Source organism: Equus przewalskii, unplaced genomic scaffold, assembly GCF_037783145.1.
Source record: "Equus przewalskii isolate Varuska unplaced genomic scaffold, EquPr2 ChrUn-10, whole genome shotgun sequence".
NCBI classification, from domain to species: Eukaryota; Metazoa; Chordata; class Mammalia; order Perissodactyla; family Equidae; genus Equus; species Equus przewalskii.
In genome coordinates this window covers 4,144,592-4,166,368 of record NW_027228747.1, presented here as the reverse complement: position 1 = coordinate 4,166,368, position 21,777 = coordinate 4,144,592, and the positions used below count along the sequence as shown (strand labels likewise).

The following is a 21,777-nucleotide window of genomic DNA, read 5'->3' as shown; positions in this document are numbered from 1 at the left end:
TGAATTTTCTTTAGTGACTGGGCCCTGAGGCCTACTGCCCTGCCCCCACTGACTGAGCAGAAGTCCTATCACACAGGCTGTGATGGGACCATAACTAAACTGCTTAACTTCACAATTTGTCATCTTGAGTTTATTCACATACTTAAAAAGGAGCGTCACCTTGTTAGCTAGCTATTGGGATTCAGAGGTGAAAAAGATATGGTTCATGTCTTTAGTGAGCCCCAAAAGTGCCACAGCCCAGCCTGACATTTTTTAATCTTCACTTTTGATCCTTGGATCAAAAGTTATGCATTGATTCATTCAGTATCCATTTATTGAACTCCTATGGATGTGCGCTGTGCTAGACTGGAGGCTACACATCTGGAAAACACAGTCCCTTCCGTCAAGTTGCTTACACTCCAGGAACCTAGCAGGTGTGATAAGCTGTGGTACAGGGCTGCCAGAGTGCCAGTATGCTCGCAGCGCGAGATAACCAAGTCCAGAGGTGGGAGTGGGGCCAGGGACAATATGGCCGTGAGGTCTGAGCTCCTGAGAGAGAGAGAGAGAGCGCGAGCGAGCGAGCTCGAGCGCGCGAGCAAGTACGGCCCAGGCAGAAGGGACAGCTCATGCAGAACCACAAGGACTGAAAGGGCCTGACTCTGTTGGTCTTCCTCCAGGATGTGGCTGGAAAGATAAGCAGGAGCGCTTCACAACCGCTTCATACCCCAAGGTTGAAAGTGGATCCTGACGCCTCTGCCCGCGAGGGCACTGGCGGTTTCAAGCAAAGGATGTGTTTAGATTTGCCTTTTACAAAATCTGCAGCCAGGCAGAAACCTGGGAGGCCAGTTCGGAGGGTGTCGTGCCAGTGCCCGAGGGGAGGGGGCTGAAGTCCCTAATCCTGAGCTGGACCACAGCGTGGCGGAACTCTCCAGCCCTTGGAGGCTGCCCCTAGGAAACCGGAGCCACAAAACTGGAGTTGAAGGACGTAGAATGAGACTCGGGTTCCGTGGGGACAAGTCCTCTGCGACTGCTGCCAGAACAACTTTCCAGAAAGCCGGACTTCCCCGGCCCAGTTATGGCGGAAGAGAGTGAACCGAGGACCGCCGTCCTGCCCCAGCCAGGGATGAGCTGAGCTCCAGCCGCTCTCAAACCGACACCCACCGCTCCCTCCTCCCCTCCTCCACGGCCTTCTATTTATTTACTTAGTTATATCTTGCCCAGACGGCTGTCTCTAACCAAGCAGCGTCTCAGCAGCTCCTTCGCCTGTCCGTCAGCGCGGGAGCCAATGAGCGGGCGAGAGCTCCGCTGTGCCCCGCCCCTGCAACAGCAACTCCGCCCACTCTAGCCTGGGCGGCCCCGGGCCTCCTGCTCGCCACAAGTGCTCAGAGAGCGTCATTGCGCTTGCGCGGAGGTCCGGCGTACTCTGGCAGGCACTAGGACCTAGGGACAGGGCAGGGAGAGGGCAGGGTCGGCTCTCCTCTTTTCCTGACGGGTTCTCCCGCCCTCCGTGCCCGGGTCGAAAAGAGGTCGTGGAGGGGGCGGAGCTCCGGCCGTGCAGGTACGGGCTAGCGGATCCGCCGGCGGAGACGTCTCGGAAGGGCTCTGCCCCTCCAGGAGCTTCCCGGAGGTGCCTTAGGGCTGTATTTGCAAAGCGCCGCGCCCAGTGCTGGAGAGGGAGTCAGAGAGGAGCAGGTCCCAGGCCTAGGAGTTTACACTCTGGGAGGAGAGGAAAGGAACCAGGAAAGCAATAATAAGCAGCTATAATGAAAGTATATCAAGTGCTAAATAGATATAAGCATCAGGAGCTGAGAGTTAAAAGGAAGCAGCGAACTAGTAAATGGAGGAGGTGGCTTTGAATAGAGCCCGGAAGCGTGGATAGGATTGCTGTTATCAAAAAAAGGTGGAAGTGTTAACATTTACGGCAATTAGTGCTATAGATAAACTATTAAAATATAATTTATGAAGTTCAGCGGCGGTAGATAAAGGAGTCAGAGCCCCTGACTACTTGGCCGGGCCCGGGAAAGCTTCACGGAGAAATTCAAGCTTCAGGAGGATTTTGTTGAAGGGAAGGGGAGAATGTACAAAGCACTTGGTGTTTGCAACACTGTGGGTCTGTTTTGTGTTAGGCAGAGTGCTTAGTGTCTGGCAATGAAGAAGACTAAGTCACTATCCTCAAGGATGTTTAGTTCTGTGGAGGTTGAATATCTATTCTCAGGATTCTATGAGAGCCGTCTAGCCTGGCTTTCAAGGTCTTCCTGGAGGAGAAGGCAATAAAGCAGAGAGTGTGGTTCGCGTACTTGAAGAGCCACTAAGTAGTAGCAATGGTGTGGGAGAGTAGCTAGGCATGAGGTTGGAAATTTAGGCTTAGTCATGCTTTCTGGAAAATCTTGAAGAAATATAAAAGTCATGCCAACCTGGGGATAAGCACCTGTAAAGGACTGTAAAAGAAAAGTGGTGTGAACAGATTTTTTTTTTTTAAGATAAATTAGATTGACAAACAGGTGGATTGGAATAGACGAACTGGAGAGAAGGTAGAGCTAGTTCAGAGGTTGAAACTGTAATACTTAAATGTCAATAAAACTATGAGAAATTCTGAGATCCAGAACGCTGTTGATAGTAGAGGGGATGAAGCGAAAGCGGACATCTTTTAAGGATATTTATAGGAGGTAGGATTGACAGCACCTGTTTGCTGCAGAAGATGTCTAGGATGACTCCCAAGTTTGAGGTTTGGGTCACTGTAAGGTAGGATATACGGGAGGAGGAGCAGGTTTTACAGGAGAGTGATAAGTTCAGTTTTGGAGTCCTCAGTAGTCGGTGTCCTTGGTGAAACCACCTTAAGAAGGAAGATGTCAGAAGCCACATTCTAGGGAACTGAGAGTGAAGGGGAGGCAGAGAAGGGGAGGCAGCAAGCGTAGGCTGCTCTTTAAATGTAGCTCTGTACTCAGGGCCTTTAGACGGGACACTTGGAAATCTCTTAGATACCACGAACTCAGCTTGTTCAAAAATTAACTCCTCTGGGACTATGGGAGGATGTGAAAAAGAAAATATAGCAATAAGTGAGTTATAGAATCTAGGTGGTGAGTATATGGGTGTTCACTATACAATCTGTCAACTTTTCTGCGTTTTGAACTTTTTCATAAAATATTGAGAAGATGAACTATGATCTCTACCCTCCAGCTGTTCCTGTGCCAGTGGGCCCCATCACAGTGAATGGAGCCACCGTCTACTCAGTTGTTTGGGCAAGAGACCTGGGAATATCATTCTCTAGTTAATCCTTCTCCTTCTCCCTTCTATTGCAGTCACCAGAGCCCCTAAATATCTCGTAAGTCCATCAACAGTGGAGTTGCCCCTTTCACCAGGTTAGGTTCTAAAGTCGGCACATAAGGCAAAAGTTGTATAGTCAACATAACCTCTGGAGATCCCTTAAATCACTCATGAAATACAGTCGCCACGGTTTTGTGTGCACACCTGTGTATACAAAACGTATGTACCAGTGTGTATGTGTAAGCATGTACTGTATATAGTAAGGTAGAGTATATAGTAGGGTACACAATATAACATTATTTTTAACTACATAAAAAAATGAGAGAGTGCTGCGTATAGTTGAACAGAGTTGTTAAATGCACACAGGGCACAGGGCACAGGACACTGCGTTCCTCGCCTTTCCACTGCTTCCCCCCTAGTCCAAGCTTCCACCAACCCTCAGGGTTATCAAAACGGCTTCCTAACTAGTCTCCTGGCTCCTACCCCTGACCCTGTCCAATCCACGCCCCACGCTCCAGGCAGGATGACCTGCTTACTGATTTGATCAGGTCACGTTGCTGTTTTATGACCCCTCAGTGACCTCCCACTGCTCCCTTAGGACAATGTCTAAAACATCCTCACATGGCTGCATGGCCTTCCATCTGGCCCCTGCCCAGCGCTCGGACTTCATCACACACGCTCTTGCCTCTCCTTCTCTCAGCCTGGTCAGCACTGCGCTGGTCACCTTTCAGTTCCTCAGGTTCACCATGTTCTTTCTGCTTCGGGGACTTTAACACGCAGCTCTCTCTGCATAGAACTCTCTTCTCCATCTGCTCAGATGGGTCAGCTCTGTTCTCCTGTGGCAGACACTTCTTGTCTACTCAACAAGCCGTCCTCCTCCAACCCCCCAATACTTTGTTCTTGCTGAATTTTTATTCTTTAAAAAAAGCATTGTGAAAAGTAACACACATTTAAAAAGTGTGCTAAACATAAATGTATAGTGCAATAGATTATTATAAAATGAAACTCCCAGCAACAACCACCCAGGTCAGGGAAAAGGACATTGCCAGCTCCCCAGTGGCCCTCATGATGCTGCTTTCTGGTTAAGACTCCTCCCACACCTGTAAAGCAACCACTCTCCTGATAGTTCTAGGAATCCTTCACTTGCTTTGTCTTTATAGTTTTACCACCTAAATATGAATCCTAAAAACAGTCATTTAGGGTTTTTTTTTTAAACTTTATTGAGATATAATTCATGCCATTCAATTCACCCACTTAAAATGTACAAATAGGTGGATTCTGGTATTCTACACTATTAATTTTTTTAACTGGTAAAATATATATAACATAAAATTTGCCACTTCAACCACTTTTAAGTGTACAATTCAGTGGCATTAATTACATTCATAATGTTGTGCAGCCATCACTAGTATCTATTTCTAAAATTTTTTCATCACCCCAACGGAAACTCTGTAATCATTAAGCAGTAACTTCCCATCCCCACCTCCCCAAGCCTCTGGTAACCTCTAATCCACTTTCTGTCTCTGTGAATTTGCCTATTCTAGGAACCTTGTGTAAGTACCTTCAATATTTGTAAGTACTTCTGTGTCTAGCTTATTTCACTTAGGATAATGTTTTCACAGTTCACCCATGTTGTAGCATGTATCAAAACTTCATTCCTTTTTATGGCTGAATAATATTCCATTGTATGGATATACCACGTTTTGTTTATCCATTTTTCTGTTGATGGACACTTGGGACACTTTCGCTACTGTGAATAATGTGCAATCATTTAATTTTTCCCATTTTTAAACTTTATAAGAATGGAATCAGACAGAATGTAGTCTTTGTGTGTCTGGTTTTTTAAACTTGCAGTCATATTACTCCATATACCTGTAGTTTGTTCATTTTCATATAGCATTCCATTTTAGAAATATACCATAATTTATCTATTGTACTGTTGATGGATATTTGGGTTATTTCCAGTTTTAGGCTATTTCAAATATGCCAATATAAAAATGGTGCGTATTGCATGCACTTCTGTTGGGTATACAGCTGGGAGTTGAATTGTTGGGTCATAGAATCTCTTCAGCCTAACTAGAGAATGCCAAAGTGGTTGCACTAATTTTCGCTCTCACTGAGTGTATGAGAATTCCCTTGTTCCACATCCTCACCAACTCTTGAGGTTGTCTGTCTGTTTAGTCATGCTGGTGAATTTGTGTTGCCATCTCAGTGTGGGTTTAATTGGCATTTCCATGACTGTAAATGAGGTTGAGCACCTTTTTATGTGTTGCTTGGCCATTTGGATGTCCTCTGTAAGATGCCTGCTCAAGTCTCTTGCATATTTTTCCGTTAGATGTTTCCTTATGGATTTGTGGTTCGTTCTTCATTGTTTACTCTGTGGCTTGCCTGTTCACTCTCTTAATAGTGTCTTTGATTAAAAAGATGTTCTTAAATTTAATGTAATTGTTATTATGTTTAGTGCTTTTTCCTTCTGTTTTAAAAAATCTTCTCCTACCCTTAGGTCACAAAGATCCTCTCCTGTTCTATCTTCTGAGAAGTATTATTCTTTTGCCTACCTTATTTAAGGCCAGTATCCACCTGGAGTTGATTATTATTATTCTGGGAGATAGGGATCATGATTCATTTTTTATTCCATTTGGAGATTCACTTATCCTCGCACCATTTGTTGAAAAACTGGTTGTTTCTCCACGGCTGTGCAGAGCCACGTTTGTCATGAATCGTGTCCATGTTTCCATGGGTTTATTTCTGAACCCCCTGTTCTAGTATTTCTTCATCTTGCACGGTACTACACAGTCTATAGCTTTATAACAAATTTTGATATCTCTCACTTTGTTCTTTTTCAAGAGTGTCTTGGGGGCCGGCCCAGTGGCGCAGCGGTTAAGTTCACACGTTCTGCTTTGGGGGCCCGGGGTTCACCGGTTCGGATCCTGCATGCGGACATGGCCCCGCTTGGCAAGCCATGCTGTGGCAGGTGTCCCACATATAAAGTAGAGGAAGATGGTCACAGATGTTAGCTCAGGGCCAGTCTTCCTCAGCAAAAAGAGGAGGATTGGCAGCAGATGTTAGCTCAGGGCTAATCTTCCTCAAAAAAAAAAAAAAGATTTAACATGAAAAAAGGAATGCAAGATATCTCATTAATAATTTTTGTGTTGATTACATATTTGCATGATATTTTGGGTATACTGAGTTAAATATTTCATTAAAATTAATTTCACCTGTCTCATTTTACCTTTTTTTAAATTAACTACTAAAAAATTTAAAATTACATATGTGGCATGTATTTGTGGCTCACATTATATTATATTTCTGTTGGACAGTGTGGTGAACTGAACAGTGGCCCCAAAGATATCCAGGTCCTGATCTCTGGAACCTGCGAATATTACCTTACTTGGCAAAAGAGACCTTAGGTGACTAAGGATATGGACCTTGAGATGGGGCCATTATCCTGGAGTATCTGGGTGGACCCTAAATGTAATCACAAAGATCCTCCTAAGAAGGAGGCAGAGTGGGATATGACAACAAAAGAGGTGAAGGAATTTGACTATGGCAGCAGAGATTTGAATGGTTGATTTGTGGGCAGCTACCAGAAACTGGAAGAAACAAGCAGAAGTTTCTTCCCTGGGGCCTCCGGAAGAAACCAGTCCTGCTGACACCTTGATTTTGGCTCTGTAAGACTCTGGCCTCCAGCCTCCTGGACTTCTGGCCTCCAGAACAGTAAGAGAATAAACTTCTGTTGTTTTAAGCCCTAAATTTGTGGTAATTTGTTACAGCAGCCATAAGAAGCTAATACTGTCAGTGTTAATCTAAAATTTTTTTAAATTTTAATATTATACACACCATATACTCAATTTAAATTTCCAGACTTTCATAGCACGTTATTAAAGTTATTAGGAAAAACTAGACTACTGCTACCAAAGACGTCAAGGATACCATACATTCTGAGAGGGAGATTCATGCCCAGAGCATAGCTGTGTGTTGAGAGACAATTCTACTGAAAAACAACATGGTGTGTATCCCAAAGAAAATATCCAGAAGTCTTATGCCTCAATAATAAGAAAACAAACAACGAAATCAAAAAATGGGCAAAAGATTTTGCACAGACATTTCACATAAGAAGACATAAAAATTGTTAATAAGTATGTGACAAGATGCTCAATATCATTTGTGATTAGGGACATGAAATCAAAACCACAACAAAGGGGCCGGCCCCATGGCCGAGTGGTTAAGTTCTTGCGCTCTGCTTCGGCGGCCTAGGGTTTCACTGGTTTGAATCCTGGGCGCGGACATGGCACCACTCATCAGGCCATGCTGAAGTGGCCTCCCACATGCCACAACTAGAAGGACCCACAACTAAAAATACACAACTATGTACCAGGGGACTTTGGGGAGAAAAAGAAAAAATCTTTAAAAAAACCCAGAAAACCACAATGACATACCATTTTACACCCACTATAATGGTGATAGTCAAACAAATAATAGCAAATGTTGGCAAGGTTGTAGAGAAATGGGAAACCTCAAACATCCCTGGTGTAAAAAGTGGGACAGTCAGTTTGGAAAACTGGCGGTTTCTCAAAAGGTTAAACATACATTTACCATATGACCCAGCAATTCCACTCTGGTATCTACCCAAGAGAAATGAAAACATATAGCCACCTATAGACTTGCACACAATTGTTCTTAGTGGCATTATTCATAATAACCAAAATGGAAACCTCCTAAATGTCCATCAACTGGAGAATGGGTGGACGAAATGTGATATATCCATACAATAGAATATAATTCAGCAATTAAAAGGAACAAAATACAGATACATGCTACGGCATGGATGAACACTAAAAACACTGTGCTCAGTGAAATAAATAAGTCAGACACCAGAGACCTCATATTGTGTGGTTTTGTGCATATGAAATATCCAGAAAAGGCAAAGCTATAGAGGCAGAGTAGATTAGTGATCACCTGGAGTAGGAGGGGGGAACAGGGTTAAGAGTAAATGTGCATGAGGGATCTTATTAGTGATGAAAATGTTTTAAAACTGATATGCGATGATGGTTACACAACTTGGTAAATTTACTAAACACACTGAATTGTACACCTGAAAGTTATTTTTAAAAACATGAGTATAGAAGATAGACCATTTAAAGTGTTTAGGACATGTTAAATGCATGATTATGATTCCAGTTGCCATTGATTTATGCTTTGTATTTCACCAAAATTTGTTTATCCATTATGAAAGTTACCCCTCCTTCCCTGCCTCTGGAATGTTAAGTTTGTACTCAAGACAATAAAAGTCTTCCTTAATTCAAAATGCCACTAATTTATGGTTGTACAGAAGAATCAACAACTTCATAAAAAACACATTTACATTTATCTAAATTTGTAAAAAATAATCAGATGGAGTAGAGCTTCCTCCTTCTCGAAAATTTGTTTTTGGCTGCTAAAAAATCTTCTAGGGCTACTAAAAACATGCATCTGCAAAGCAATTGTTAAACTATTTTGAAGGGTAGTACAAGGACCACTGATAAGCCCTGGTGTAAAACCCGCGTTTGGCTTCCCCGTCTCCTGCGTGCAAGGCGGCCCCTCCTGGTCCCCCGTCTCAGTGTTCTCTGGTGAGTCTTCTTCCTCTCTTCCTTCTCCTTCCTTTTCTTTGAGGTGTTCTTCACATAACATTCTCGTTTTGTTTGGTTTCGATTTTCTTCTCATTTAACGCTCTGTTTTGCTTTTGCTTCCTTTCTATGTTGTTTAGACTTTTTTTAATCTGAAGATTTATCCTTTCCTGTCTTTTTTTACTTAGCTTCAATTTTTTTCAGGGCAACCCTACCCTGAAAGGTCCCCCTAGGACCTCTAACACTCCTTCAGTGGAATTGGCTTTCGAGGCACCGCAAGATGAGGGCTTAGGATCAGGCATCTGGAGGTGCCTGTGAGGGAAAGAAGATGCCTCTTAGCTGTGGAGTCCTCGAGATTTTCTGTGCAGTCAGTCACATCCACAGTGAATGTCAATACATTTGTTTTTTCTTTCTAATCCTTTTGCCTTTTATTTCTTTTCTTTTTTACTACCTGGGATAAACCTCCAAGTAACGTTGATGGGAAGTGGAGACAGAGGGCATCCTGACCTTGTCTTGTTCCTGATTGTGGTAGCCGGCCTCCAAGGTGGCCCCCGAGCATCCTTGCCTACCTGGTATTCACAGTCTTGTGTAGCCCCCTCTCATATTGCTCGTGTGACCAGTTGAGCATAACCAGAAGTGCTAGTTATTGTGAATAATGCTGCTACGAACATTTGTGTGCAAGTCTATAGGTGGCTATATGTTTTCATTTCTCTTGGGTAGATAGCAGAGTGGAATTGCTGGGTCATATGGTAAATGTGTGTTTAAACTTTTGAGAAACTGCCAGTTTTCCAAAGTGACTGTACCATTTTTTATCTCCACCAGTGAGGACATTTTAGGACATAAAAGGCGTAGTGGCATCTGTCTCTCTCTCTTGGAAACTAGTTCTAGGGGGAACCAGCCGTCATCTTGTGAGGAGAGGTCCACGTCGTGAGAAGCCGAGGACTCCGGCGAGTACAGCCCTGAGGCCTCCTGCTAACAGCCACAGGAGCGACTCTGAAGATCCTCCAGCCCAGACGAGCCTTCAGATGCCTGCGTCCCAGCTGACTTCTGGACGGCAGCCCAATGAAAGACCCAGAGCCACCCAGTTAAGCACTGCCGAGTTCCTGATGCACAGAATCCATGAGATAATACAGGCTTGTTGTTTTAATCCACTAGATGTTGAGGTAATTTGCTACACAGCAATAAATCACTGATCTCAAAGGAAACATTTTCAGCATTTCACCACTAACAAGATGTTTGCTGTTCGTGCTTGGGAGGCCCCCTTCATCGTATTAAGAAAGTCTTGTTTATTCCTCGTTTGCTAAGAGTTTAGTGTATCATAAATGGATGCTGAATTTTATTGAATATCTCTCCTGTAGCTAATGAGATGATCTATGGTTTTGCTTGTTTGGTTTGTTAATGTGGTAAATTCATTAACTGATATTTTTTTAAAGTTAAACTTAGCTTGTATTGCTAAAATAATATTATAAGCACAACCTGGACATGGTGAATCATTCTTTTTTATATATTGCTAGATTCAACTTCCTAATATTTTGTTTAGAATTTTTGTCATTGTTCGTGAATGAGATTTACCTGTAATTTTTCTTCCTCATATTGTCTTCCTCAGGCTTTTGTATCAAGATTATGTATTTAGGGGCCGGCCTGGTGGCGCAGCGGTTAAGTTTGCCCATTCTTCTTTGGTGGCCCAGAGTTCGCTGGTTTGGATCCCAGGTGCGGACATGGCGCTGCTTGTTAAGCCATGCTGTGGCAGGCGTCCCACATATAAAGTAGAGGAAGATGGGCACGATGTTAGCTCAGGGCTGGTCTTCCTCAGCAAAAAGAGGAGATTTGGTGGCAGATGTTAGCTCAGGGCTAATATTCCTCAAAAAAACAAACAAAAAATTATGTATTTTGTGGTTTTTATGATGTAGTCAATCTTGTGCAGCCACAAAAGGAGACAGAAGAGAGGCTCAGGAAAAGAAAGTTTATTAAATAACTCACAGGTCCTAGAGACAAGAAGCACATGGGAAGGACACCAGGGTGGTGAGGAGAAGACAGTGGGGTAGAGGGAGATTTAGGTCACAGCCTTTATGGGGGTTTCTTCAGGAAAGGGCAGGCAGGGCAGGGTGAACAATTTAAGACTGGTTATTTTGAATAATTTCAGCTGGCTTTGGGCTATTGGGGTGGTTCCTAGTTGCCTGGCACCTGGCCCTGGGAGGATTAAGAGAGAGGAATATTGCCTCCTGGGGGGCAAGAAAAGATAGAGGCGGTATGGCTCTGGACTGTGCCCTCGGCTGTCTCTAAGAATTGTCTCTCTCTGGCCAGAAAGGTTTTTTTTAGGATGTCAAAACAATATATAGAAAAAATTTTAAATATACATTTACAATACATTGTACCATATACAATACATTGTATGCATGGTATAATACTAGCCTCAATATGAGTTGGCAAATGTAATTACTTCTGTTCTCTGAAAGAGTTTGTGTAGAGAGACCTCATTTCTTCTGTAAATGTTTGATACAAGCCGTTGATGAAGCCCTGTGGGCCCGGAACATGCTTTGGGGGAAATTTTTGGCTATGTTTCAGTTCTTTTAAGTTGTTGGTCTCTTCAGAATTCCTGTTTCTTCTTGGATAAAATGTTGTGAATTGTCTTTTTCCCCCTTGGGAATTTATCCATTTCGTAAAAATTTTCAAATGCTTCAGCATCAAGTTCATAATGTCCTCTTGGTTTCTTTTTAGGTTCTGCAAGGGCTATAGTAATGCCCTGTTTTTCATTCCTGATAGGGTTCATTTGTGCCTTCTCTTTCTTTTTTTGTTTTTCGTCTCACCAAAGGTTTATAAATTTCAGTAGTCTTCTCAAAGTATCAACATGCGTTTTATTTTTATTCTATTTTGTGTATGTTTTCAATTATCTTTGTTATTTCCTTCTTTCTAATTTCATCAAGTTTAATTTGCTATTCTTTTTCTACTTTTTTGATGCATGTTTAGTTCATTAATTTTCAGCTTTTCTTCTTTTCTAAAGTAACTATGTAAGGCTATAAATTTCCCTCAAAAGAACAGCTTGTATCCAACACTTTTTGATGTGTAATATTTTTAAATTATTGTGTTCAGACTTCTAAATTTCATTATAATTTCTGCTTTGACCCATCGATTATTTAGAAGTATATTGTTTTATTTCCAAACATATGGGGTTTTCTAGCTATCCTTTTGTTTTAGATTTCTAGCATAATTGCAGCATGGCTAAAGAATAAATTCTGAATGACTTCAATCCTTTGGACTTGTTGAAACTAGCTTTATGGCTTAGTATATGGGCGATTATTGTAGAAACTATATATTTGTTTGAAAAGAATGTGTATTTTGCAGTTTTTCAGGTATAATATTCTATACATTTATTTGGTAAAATTAGTTAATAGTGTTATATAAATCTCCTAGATCTTTACCGATTTTCTTTTCTACTGAAAGAGTGTGTGAAAATCTCCACTACAATCAGCTATTTGTTTATTTTAATTTTTGCTTTGAATACATTGAGGTCATGTTATTAGTGCAACAAATTCAGACTTGTTTTATCTTCCTGGTGAATTGAACCTTTCCATAATTATGAAGTATCCCTCTCTATCTCTGGTAAAGAGCATATAGTTGGACTTAAAAGAAAAACATCCTGGGGCTGGCCCCGTGGCCGAGTGGTTAAGTTCGCGCGCTCCGCTGCAGGCGGCCCAGTGTTTCGTTAGTTCGAATCCTTGGCGCGGACATGGCACTGCTCATCAGACCACACTGAGGCAGTGTCCCACATGCCACAACTACAAGAACCCACAACGAAGAATACACAACTATGTACGGGGGGCTTTGGGGAGAAAAAGGAAAAAAATTTAAAAAAAATCTTTAAAAAAAAAAAAAGAAAAAAGAAAAACATCCTGGGTTGGCCCGGTGGTGCACTGGTTAAGTTCACACGTTCTGCGTCGGTGGCCTGGGGTTCACCACTTTGGATCCCAGGTGCGGACATAGCACTGCTTGGCAAGCCATGCTGTGGCAGGCGTCCCACATAGAAAGCGGAGGAAGATGGGCACGGATGTGAGCTCAGGGACTGTCTTCCTCAGTGAAAAGAGGAGGATTGGCAGCAGATGTTAGCTCAGGGCTAATCTTCCTCAAAAAAGAAAAAAAATCCAGTCAGACAACCATGTCTTTTAACTGGAGCATTTGGTCTATTTACATTTAATATAACTAGCGATATTTTGGTATTTAAATCTATTTCAGTTTGTCCCACCTGTTCTATGTTCTTTATTCTTTTTTGTAACAGCTTCACTGAGATATAACTCACATGCCCTATAACTCACCCATTTATTGAAAGTATACAGTTCAGTGGTTTTTAATATAGTCACAAAAGTTGGGCAACGAATACCACAGCCAATTTTAGAACAATTTTATCATCCAGAAAAGAAACCCTCTACCCTTTAGCAGTTATCTTCATTCCCCACATGCACACTCTGCCCACCTCCCGTTCACCCACCAGCCCTAGGCAACCCCTAATCTACTTTTTGTCCCTACGGATTTTGCCTGTTCGATGAATTTCATGTAAAAGGAATCATTCATTATGTGGCCTTTTGTGTCTACCTTCTTGTACTTACCATAATACTCTTTGTGTGTGTGTGTGTGTGTGTGTGAGGAAGAGTTGCCCTGAGCTAGCACCCGCCATCAATCCTCCTCCTTTTTTTTTTTGGTTTGAGGAAGGTTAGCCCTGAGCTAACATCCGTGCCAGTCTTCCTTTACTTTGTACGTGGGATGCCTCCACAGCATGGCTGATGAGTGGAGTAGGTCTGCACCCAGGATCTGAACCTGCGAACCTGGGCTGCTGAAGCAGAGCACACAGAACTTTAACCACTTGGCCATGGGGCTAGCCCCCAGCATAATACTTTCAAGGTTCATCAATGCCTTAGCACGTATCAGTACTTTGTTCCTTTTTATGGCTGAATAATATTCCATTGTATGGATATAGCACATATTATTTATCCATTCATCAGCTGATGGACATTTGGATTGTTTCCAATTTTTGGCTATTAATAATTCTGCTATGAATATTCATATAGGAATTTTTGCACAGGCAAATTTTTTATTTCTCTTGGGTATGTACCTGGGAGTAGAATTGTTGGGTCAGATGGTAATCCTATGTTTAACACTTTGAGGAACTGCCAGATTGTTTTCCAAAGTGGCTACACTATTTCACATTTCCAGCAGCAGTATGTGAGGATTCCAAATTCTCCATAACTTCATCAACATTTGTCATTATCTGTCTTTTTTATTTTGGCATCCTGACGGGTGTGAAAAGGTATTTCATTTTGGTTTTGATTCGCATTTCCCTACTGGCTAATGATGTTGAACCTCTTACCATGTGCTTATTGTCTATTCGTATGTCTTCTTGGAAAAAATGTCTATACAAATCCTTTGCCCATTTTTTTTTTTTTAAAGATTTTATTTTTTCCTTTTTCTCCCCAAAGCCCTGGTACGTAGTTGTGTATTCTTCGTCGTGGGTCCTTCTAGTTGTGGCATGTGGGATGCTGCCTCAGCGTGGTTTGATGAGCAGTGCCATGTCCGCGCCCAGGATTCGAACTAACGAAACACTGGGCCGCCTGCAGCAGAGCGCGCGAACTTAGCCACTCGGCCACGGGGCCAGCCCCCCCTTTGCCCATTTTTTAATCAGATATTTGTCTATACGTTGGACGCCTACCACAGCATGGCTTGCCATGTGGTGCCATGTCCGCACCCAGGATCAGAACCGGCGAACCCCAGGCCACTGAGAAGCGGAATGTGTGAACTTAACTGCTGCGCCACCAAGCCGGCCCCGCTTTTAATTTTCATATAGTCCAATTAATCTGTTTTTTTCTTTAGTTGCTTATGCTTTTGGTGTCATATCTAGAAAACCATTGCCTAACCCAAGGTCATGAAGATTTACCCCATGTTTGTTTTCTTCTAAGAATTTTATACTTTTAGCTCTTACACTTAGGTCTTTGACCCATTTTGTGTTAATTTTTGTGTAAGACATGAGATAGATTTCATTCATTTGTATGTGGGTATACAGTTGTCCCAGAACCATTTGTTGAAAAGGCTATTCTTTCCCCATTGAATTTTTGGTACCCATATTGAAAATCAATGGAACCTAAAGGTGAGGATTTATTTTGGACTCTGAATTCTATTCTATTGACCTATATATCTACCCTTATGCCAATACCACACTGTCTTGATTACTGTAGTTTTGTAGCAAGCTTTGAAATTCAGAAGTGTGAATTCTCCAAATGCTCTGACTTTTGAAGATAGTTTGTTTGTTTTACTCTGACTGCTTTTACTATTTTCTCTTTGTCTTCAGTTTTCTGGAGTTTCACTATGATGTGTAAGGCAGTGAGTTTCTTTTTTATTTATCCTGCTTAGGATTTTTTGGATTCTTAAATGTGTGATTAGATGCGTTTCATCAATTCTGGAAAAATTTGAGCCATTTTTTCTTCAAATATTCTCTATGTCTGTTCTTTCCTTTATGGGACTCTGTTTAGACCTTTTCATTGTGACATCCATATCTCTTATCCACTCCTCTTATTTTCTATCTTTTTACTCCATTATGCATCATTCTGGATATTTTCTTCTGACCTATATTCCAGTCCATTAATTTTCCTTTCTGCTATTTCTAATCTGCCGCTAAAACTATCTGTTTCAATTCTTTTTTTTTTTTTTAGGAAGATTAGCCCTGAGCTAACTGCTGCCAATCCTCCTCTTTTCACTGAGGAAGACTGGCCCTGAGCTCACATCCATGCCCATCTTCCTCTACTTTATATGTGGGATGCCTACCACAGCATGGCTCGCCACATGGTGCCATGTCCGCACCTGGGATCCGAACTCGTGAACCCCAGGCCGCTGAAGCAGAACGTCCAAACTTAACCACTGCACCACCGGGCCAGCCCCCCCGTCTGTTTCAATTCTTAATTTTGATTATTATAGTTTTAAGTTCCAGAATTTACATTTTTTCCTGTTTAAATTTGCTATATCATTTTTTTAAGTTTCTAGTTCTCAGCCAAATTTTTCATTCTCGGCTTTTATTCCTTGAACATAACAAACATAATTGTTTTGTAACCTATGCTAATAATTTCAATATTTGGAGACCCTGTGAGTCTATTTCTCTTATCTCTTGTACCTACCGTTCTTGTTCATGCTGTCTTATGTCTGTGGGTTATCTTTGTGTGCTGGACATTCTTTTTTTTTAAGATTGGCACCTGAGCTAACAACTGTTGCCAATCTTCTTCTTTTTTTTTAAAGATTTTATTTTTTTTCCTTTTTCTCCCCAAAACCCTCTGGCACATAGTTGTGTATTTTTAGTCGTGGATCCCTCTAGTTGTGGCATGTGGGATGCTGCCTCAGCATGGCCTGATGAGTGGTGCCATGTCCTGGCCCAGGATTCGAACCGGCGAAACCCTGGGCCTCCAAAGCAGAGTGCGCAAACTTAACCACTTGGCCACTGGGCCGGCCCCCTTCTTCTTTTTTTTTTTTTTACTGTTTTTTCTCCCCACATCCACTCCCCAAGTATATAGTTGTATATTTTATGTTTTATTATTTTTTTTATAGTTGTATATTTTAGTTGTGGGTCCTTCTGGTTGTGGCATATGGGACACTGCCTCAACATGGCCCGATGAGCGGTGCTATGTGCGTCCCCAGGATCTGAACCAGCAAAACCCTGGGCCACTGAAGCAGAGCACGTGAACTTAACCAATCGGCCATGGGGCCGGCCCCTGGACATTCTTTTTGAAAAATTATTTTTAGAAATACCTTGAGGCTCAAGATGCTATTGTCTTCCTGTAACAGGACCTTATTATTTTGCCAGCTCCTGAGGTCACTAGCAATCTGGATCACCTTAAATCAAGTTCAGGTCTTGCTTTTTTCTGGGTCACTCTTACACCCAGCACGCATCTCTTCAGCATCACACCCAGTGTAGAGAGATATTCACTGGGATCCCTATTCTTGGCAGGACTCTGGTCCTGAAATTTCCACCCTAGCCCCTCATACTGCCAGAATTACTCTTCAGCTTTTTCCAGAACAGAAACCTCCAGGCATAGGCGGCCTTCAGGGCAGGCTTCACTTTTCCAGTTTCCCATCCTCTTCAGCATCTCAGTGTCTCAATTCAGTAATTCCTCAAATCTGGTTACTTCTCTAATGCTTTTAAGATGACTTTTAAACTTTTTTTTAAGAAAATTTTTATTGGTATGAGGGTTTGTTTGAATTATCTAGGCTTCCATATCCAGAATTGGTGGGCCCTTTCACCCTCAAGTGAGGAGTCCAATGGGGAGAAATATCTTTAGAGGAGGTAGGGTCCTCACTGTGCCGTGGGATAAACCGTGACAGGTCTAAGCCAATCATGGTATCCCTCCTCCTCTTTGCCCATCTGAGGTGGGTATATAACCCACTTTTGGGTGAAAAGACACAGGAGGAACTCTTCTGGGAAATTGTGGATGCATTTTTGTGCCCGTTTGCAAGAGATCTGTTCGGAAACCAGAGCCCTTTCTCTTCTTTTTGCTTTGAGATGATGTTATGTAAGGAAGTCACCCTTGACTCTGTGGCACCCTCTTATGACTGAGGGAAAAGCCAAGAAAATTGCAGAGATGTCAACCCACGGCTCTGGATATTGTTGAGCCACGTAAAAACCCTGGAACACTTTGCTTCTAGGCTTCTTAAAGAAATAATAAATATCCTTATGGTTTCACTGTTGTCTGTAGCCCAAAGCATTCCTCACCAACACATCATCCTTCGAGACTCAGCTTTAAATGTAACTTCCTCAGGGAGGCCTTCCTGACACTCCCAGATCAACAGACTTGATAACACTCTCTACTTTTGCTCTAGTACCTGTCGATGTATTTGTAATTATTTGTTGGACAATAGTTTTCCTCTCCGGGCTGTAAGCTCCATGAGAACAGAGACCATGGTAGGTGTCCCAGAGCCCAGTCCAGTGCCAGGTATAGTAGCCTCTAAATAAATAAATATGCAAATAAATAAATAAAAGAGTCAGGAGCACAAGTGGAGAGAGAAACTGGATAAAAACCCTGGAGGATGTAAATTAAAATGTGTACAATTGTGCTTCTTCTAACACATGAAAACTTTTAAAGCTCAAAGAATCATTAAAAAGGGGCTGGAATGGCCATCGTGAGAACTGGGTGTGAGTGTTTATCTGGTACAAGTAAGAGTTGCCAAGTAGTGTTACGGACCCAGCTGGGATAGAAACCATAAATGTGCATTGGCATAAATCGGCAGAATTATGAGATCTCCTCCAGCAGCGTTCAGCTGTCTGGGTGTCGGGGAGAAGCTGGGTAATTAGGTTGATGCAAAGATGGGGCCTCTCAGGCCGGGCTGCTTTCTGTTCTGTTCTCTTGTAAAGTCAATAAAAGTAGACATGGAATTTTGTCTCTACTCTCTCAATAAATGAAACCTTTTAGAACTCAAACTTTTGCCCTTTTGTTCCAGACTGGACAATATCCCTTGGCTGAAGCACTCACCCCAGAAGTCTTTCCCCATCACTCACTTGGCATGGAAAGGCTTTAGAAGGGTCTGTGAATCTTCTAAAGTGTGTACCAAATGGTGTGTGTGGGTGTGTACGCGCACGCATTTTTCTGGGTAGACTGTCTGTAGTTTCCACCAGATCCTCAAAAGGGTCTGTGACCCAGCAAGGCAAGACCCACTGACCTGTAGTTGGCTCCTAGCTGTGGATCCACTGTGTGAATCACTGACTTGATTGACGGACAGTCACAACTCTTCTTGTTGACAAGAGGTGGCATGGCACAATGGTAGACGCGCAGACTCCAAGGTCAGAGGCCTGGGCCATACCACTTAGCTCCTCAGTTTTCTCTTCTATAAAGTGGGAATGATGGGGCTGGCCCCGTGGTGTAGAGGTTAAGTTTGGTGAGCTCCACTTTGGTGGCCCAGGCTCATGGGTTCAGATCCCAGGTGCCAACCTACACCACTCATCAGTCATGCTGTGGCGGTGACCCACATATAAATTGGAGGAAGACTGGCACAGGTGTTAGCTCAGGGCAAATCTTTCTCAGCAAAAAAAATTAATTAGTTAATTAAATAAATGAAATAAAATAAAGTGGGAATGATAATCCTAGTCCTTATCTCAGAGAGCTGTTGTAAAGATTAAGTGAATTAATACATGCAAATGCTTAGGACCATGCCAGGCGCTCCAAGAGCTAATTTTTATTATAACTAATGGTTAGTGATGCATCAGGACACACATTCAAGGACAAAGATGTTGAATCAGCATTTGGGGGAGCACAGTTGTGGCTAATCTTGTGCAAAGCACACAATCTAAGCATTCTCTCCCCTCTGATACTTTCTGTGTGATTCAGGGCAAGTTGCTTAACTGCTCTGTGCCTCCGTTTTCTCATCTGCAACACGGAGATAATGATAGTGACTAGCTCCTAGGATTGCCGTAGGGTTTCTATGCAGGCTCAGAGCAGGGATTCAAACTCACTAAACGGTGGTATTATTATTAACACTGCCTCAGTACATTCTGGTTTCTCATTTTGGTGAGAGATGCCGTTTCCGGCTGGTTTCCATGGCCTTCCCTCACACTGAAATCTTCACAACTCACAAAGCACCTTCACACAGACTGTGTCTGCCTCCCAGCAGCTTTACAAAGAATTGAGACCCGGAGAGAGGAAGTGACCAACTCCAAGGCCCCTCCTCATTGTATCCCTTCCCAGAGTCTCCCTCGTGTCTCCCGGTCTCCAGCTATAGCGATCCCGCTCGAGAAATCCCACACGGTCCGTAAAGCCTTCCCAACTCCCCTAATTGGAATTCCCTGTTCTGAACCAACCGTGTGATGTGGTGCACAGTCCCATGGTTACCACGCGTCTTACCTCCCTAACTAGGTTGCACATGCCCAGCGGCAGGGCCCGGCCCAGTCCTGCTCCTTTCCTGCACCTGTCACCATTCTTTGCACAGAGAATGCCTTCTCTAGAGAGCTGCTGAATGAAGGCAGTTACATACCTGATGAGTCTACTATTCCAAGGCTTCACATTTAAGGGGAGGTGGGCAGAGTCACCAAGAGATGGATCTGCACTGTATACTCAGAGACTGGACACACGACACACAACGGCCAGACTGGATGGAAAAATAGAACACTGACCCACGACCTGCAGAAACCTGCCCGGAAGACTGGCTCCTTATCCACAATAAACCACCCAGGGAATCTACGAGTCAGATTTGTAGGAAGTCAGACTGTCTGTAGCAATAATCCAGGAAGCTAAATAATAACTTCTGGAACAATTTGCTCAAAATGCCCAGGACTTGATTAATAACTGATAGCTTCCCTAATTTTTATCCCCATTGCAACTTAGAACCAACCAGAGGAAGCCAAACACACACCCCCAACCAGTCATACAGGATGCTGGGCTTCTGGTTAGCCCACCGCCGCCCCCCCCCCCCCCCCACCATCAACAGCCTCCAATCAGGGCACTCCTGAAGCCTTCCCTTTTTCCACCATAAGGCTTTCCCACCCCTCGGCCTGCCTTTGTCTCTGCTAAAACGCAAGCGACTGTGGCTGACTCCCTTGCTATAGCAAGCTATGAATAAATAGGCACTGCTTTTCCCATTTGGTTGGTCTTCGTTTATTTCCACAAGACCCAGGAAGGAAAGCGCAGGGAGCAGAGGCTCAGGCCGTCCTCTGTCAGTTCCCTCCTTCCCCCTGGGGTGGAGCACTGAGCCCTTGGACAGCAGAGTTGCTGGCTGTTCCACTGGAAACACTGATCAAACCTTTGGACTCAGCTGAGTGAGAGCTGGAGCAGATTGACTCAGATTAAATCCCCCGGGCATAAAATCACAAAAGAGTTTTTGTTAGATGCTGACTGGGAGGGAGGGGCTCCAGAGATCTGGGAAGAGGGTAGGACAGCTGGGAATAGAGGCGTGAGGGAAAGGCAGGAATTTTGCCTGGAACAGGATCCAGGGATGGCCTGAAGCTGCCTTGGTGGGATGAAGAATTGCGTCAAGATTCTTATCTAAACTCCACCAAGACTCTTTATTCAATTCAAGATATTCACTGAGTGGTCTGTGTGCCAGGTACTGTTCTAGGTGCTGGAGATGTGACAGGCAAGGCCACTGACTTCATGGAGCTCACTCTGTAGTGGGGGAAGGCAGACAGTAAATGACTGAAAAAATAAGAATTTCAGAAGCGGTAAGTGCCCTGAGGAAAGTAAAATAGGATGAGGTGATGGAGAGAAGGGGTGCTGGGTGTGGGGGCACAGCATTAGGAAGGGTGGTTGAGGAAGGCCTCTTGGAGGAATGACATTTGAGCTGACACCAGAAGGAACCAGCAATGCAACTATCAGAGGAAATAGTTTTCCAGGCAGAAGGAACAGCTTATGCAAAGGCCCTGAGGTGGAACCAGGTTTGACATGTTCAAGGAGGAACAGGAAGAAGGTGGGTGCGGCTAGAGCAGCATGAGCAGAAGGTAATAGTGGTGGGATGAGACCAGGAAGGAGGCTCAGGTCAGACCATGCATGAAGGGCGTTCCAGGTCATGGTAAGAGTTTGTTTTATTTTATTCTAAGTACAATAGGAAACCACTGAAAAGAGGCACTGAATGGCTGGCCTGACTTAGTTATTTTGTCACCAGGCAGTTAGGGAATGTATTTATGTGGGGGACAGCGTCAAGGCAATAAAACGTGGATCAGACCCAGTTGCTATAAGGCACACCAGAATCTCTTGTTGAGAAGGACAAAATGGGCCACAGATTGTGTGTACACCCCTGAATTTGTACACTAATTAGGGAAGAACCCAGAGTTTTTTCAGACTCTCAGAGGAGTCTCTGTGACCAAAAGAAGAGAGATAAGGAGAATATGGATGTGTGTGCTTGCCTATGCACATGCCGTCTTAGTGAGGACATACAGATGTTGCCGCAGGGGAGGGGGATGGGTGGCTGGTGGCAG

General features: G+C 43.3%; 1 long non-coding RNA gene across 3 annotated transcripts; it reads left to right on the top strand.

Annotated features, from left to right (window-relative positions):
* Window positions 1-1,427: 1,427 nt before the first annotated feature.
* On the top strand, window positions 1,428-12,096 carry LOC139081438 (uncharacterized). Of its 3 annotated transcripts, XR_011536556.1 has the most exons (5): window positions 1,438-1,537; window positions 3,157-3,301; window positions 8,746-8,852; window positions 9,319-9,421; window positions 9,672-12,096. It is a non-coding gene; the product is annotated as an uncharacterized lncRNA (long non-coding RNA). The 3 variants fall into 3 exon arrangements; XR_011536555.1 differs by lacking the exon at window positions 9,319-9,421 and having other exon boundaries at window positions 1,428-1,537; window positions 9,732-12,096; XR_011536554.1 differs by lacking the exon at window positions 9,319-9,421 and having other exon boundaries at window positions 1,439-1,537.
* The last annotated feature ends 9,681 nt before the right edge of the window (window positions 12,097-21,777 follow it).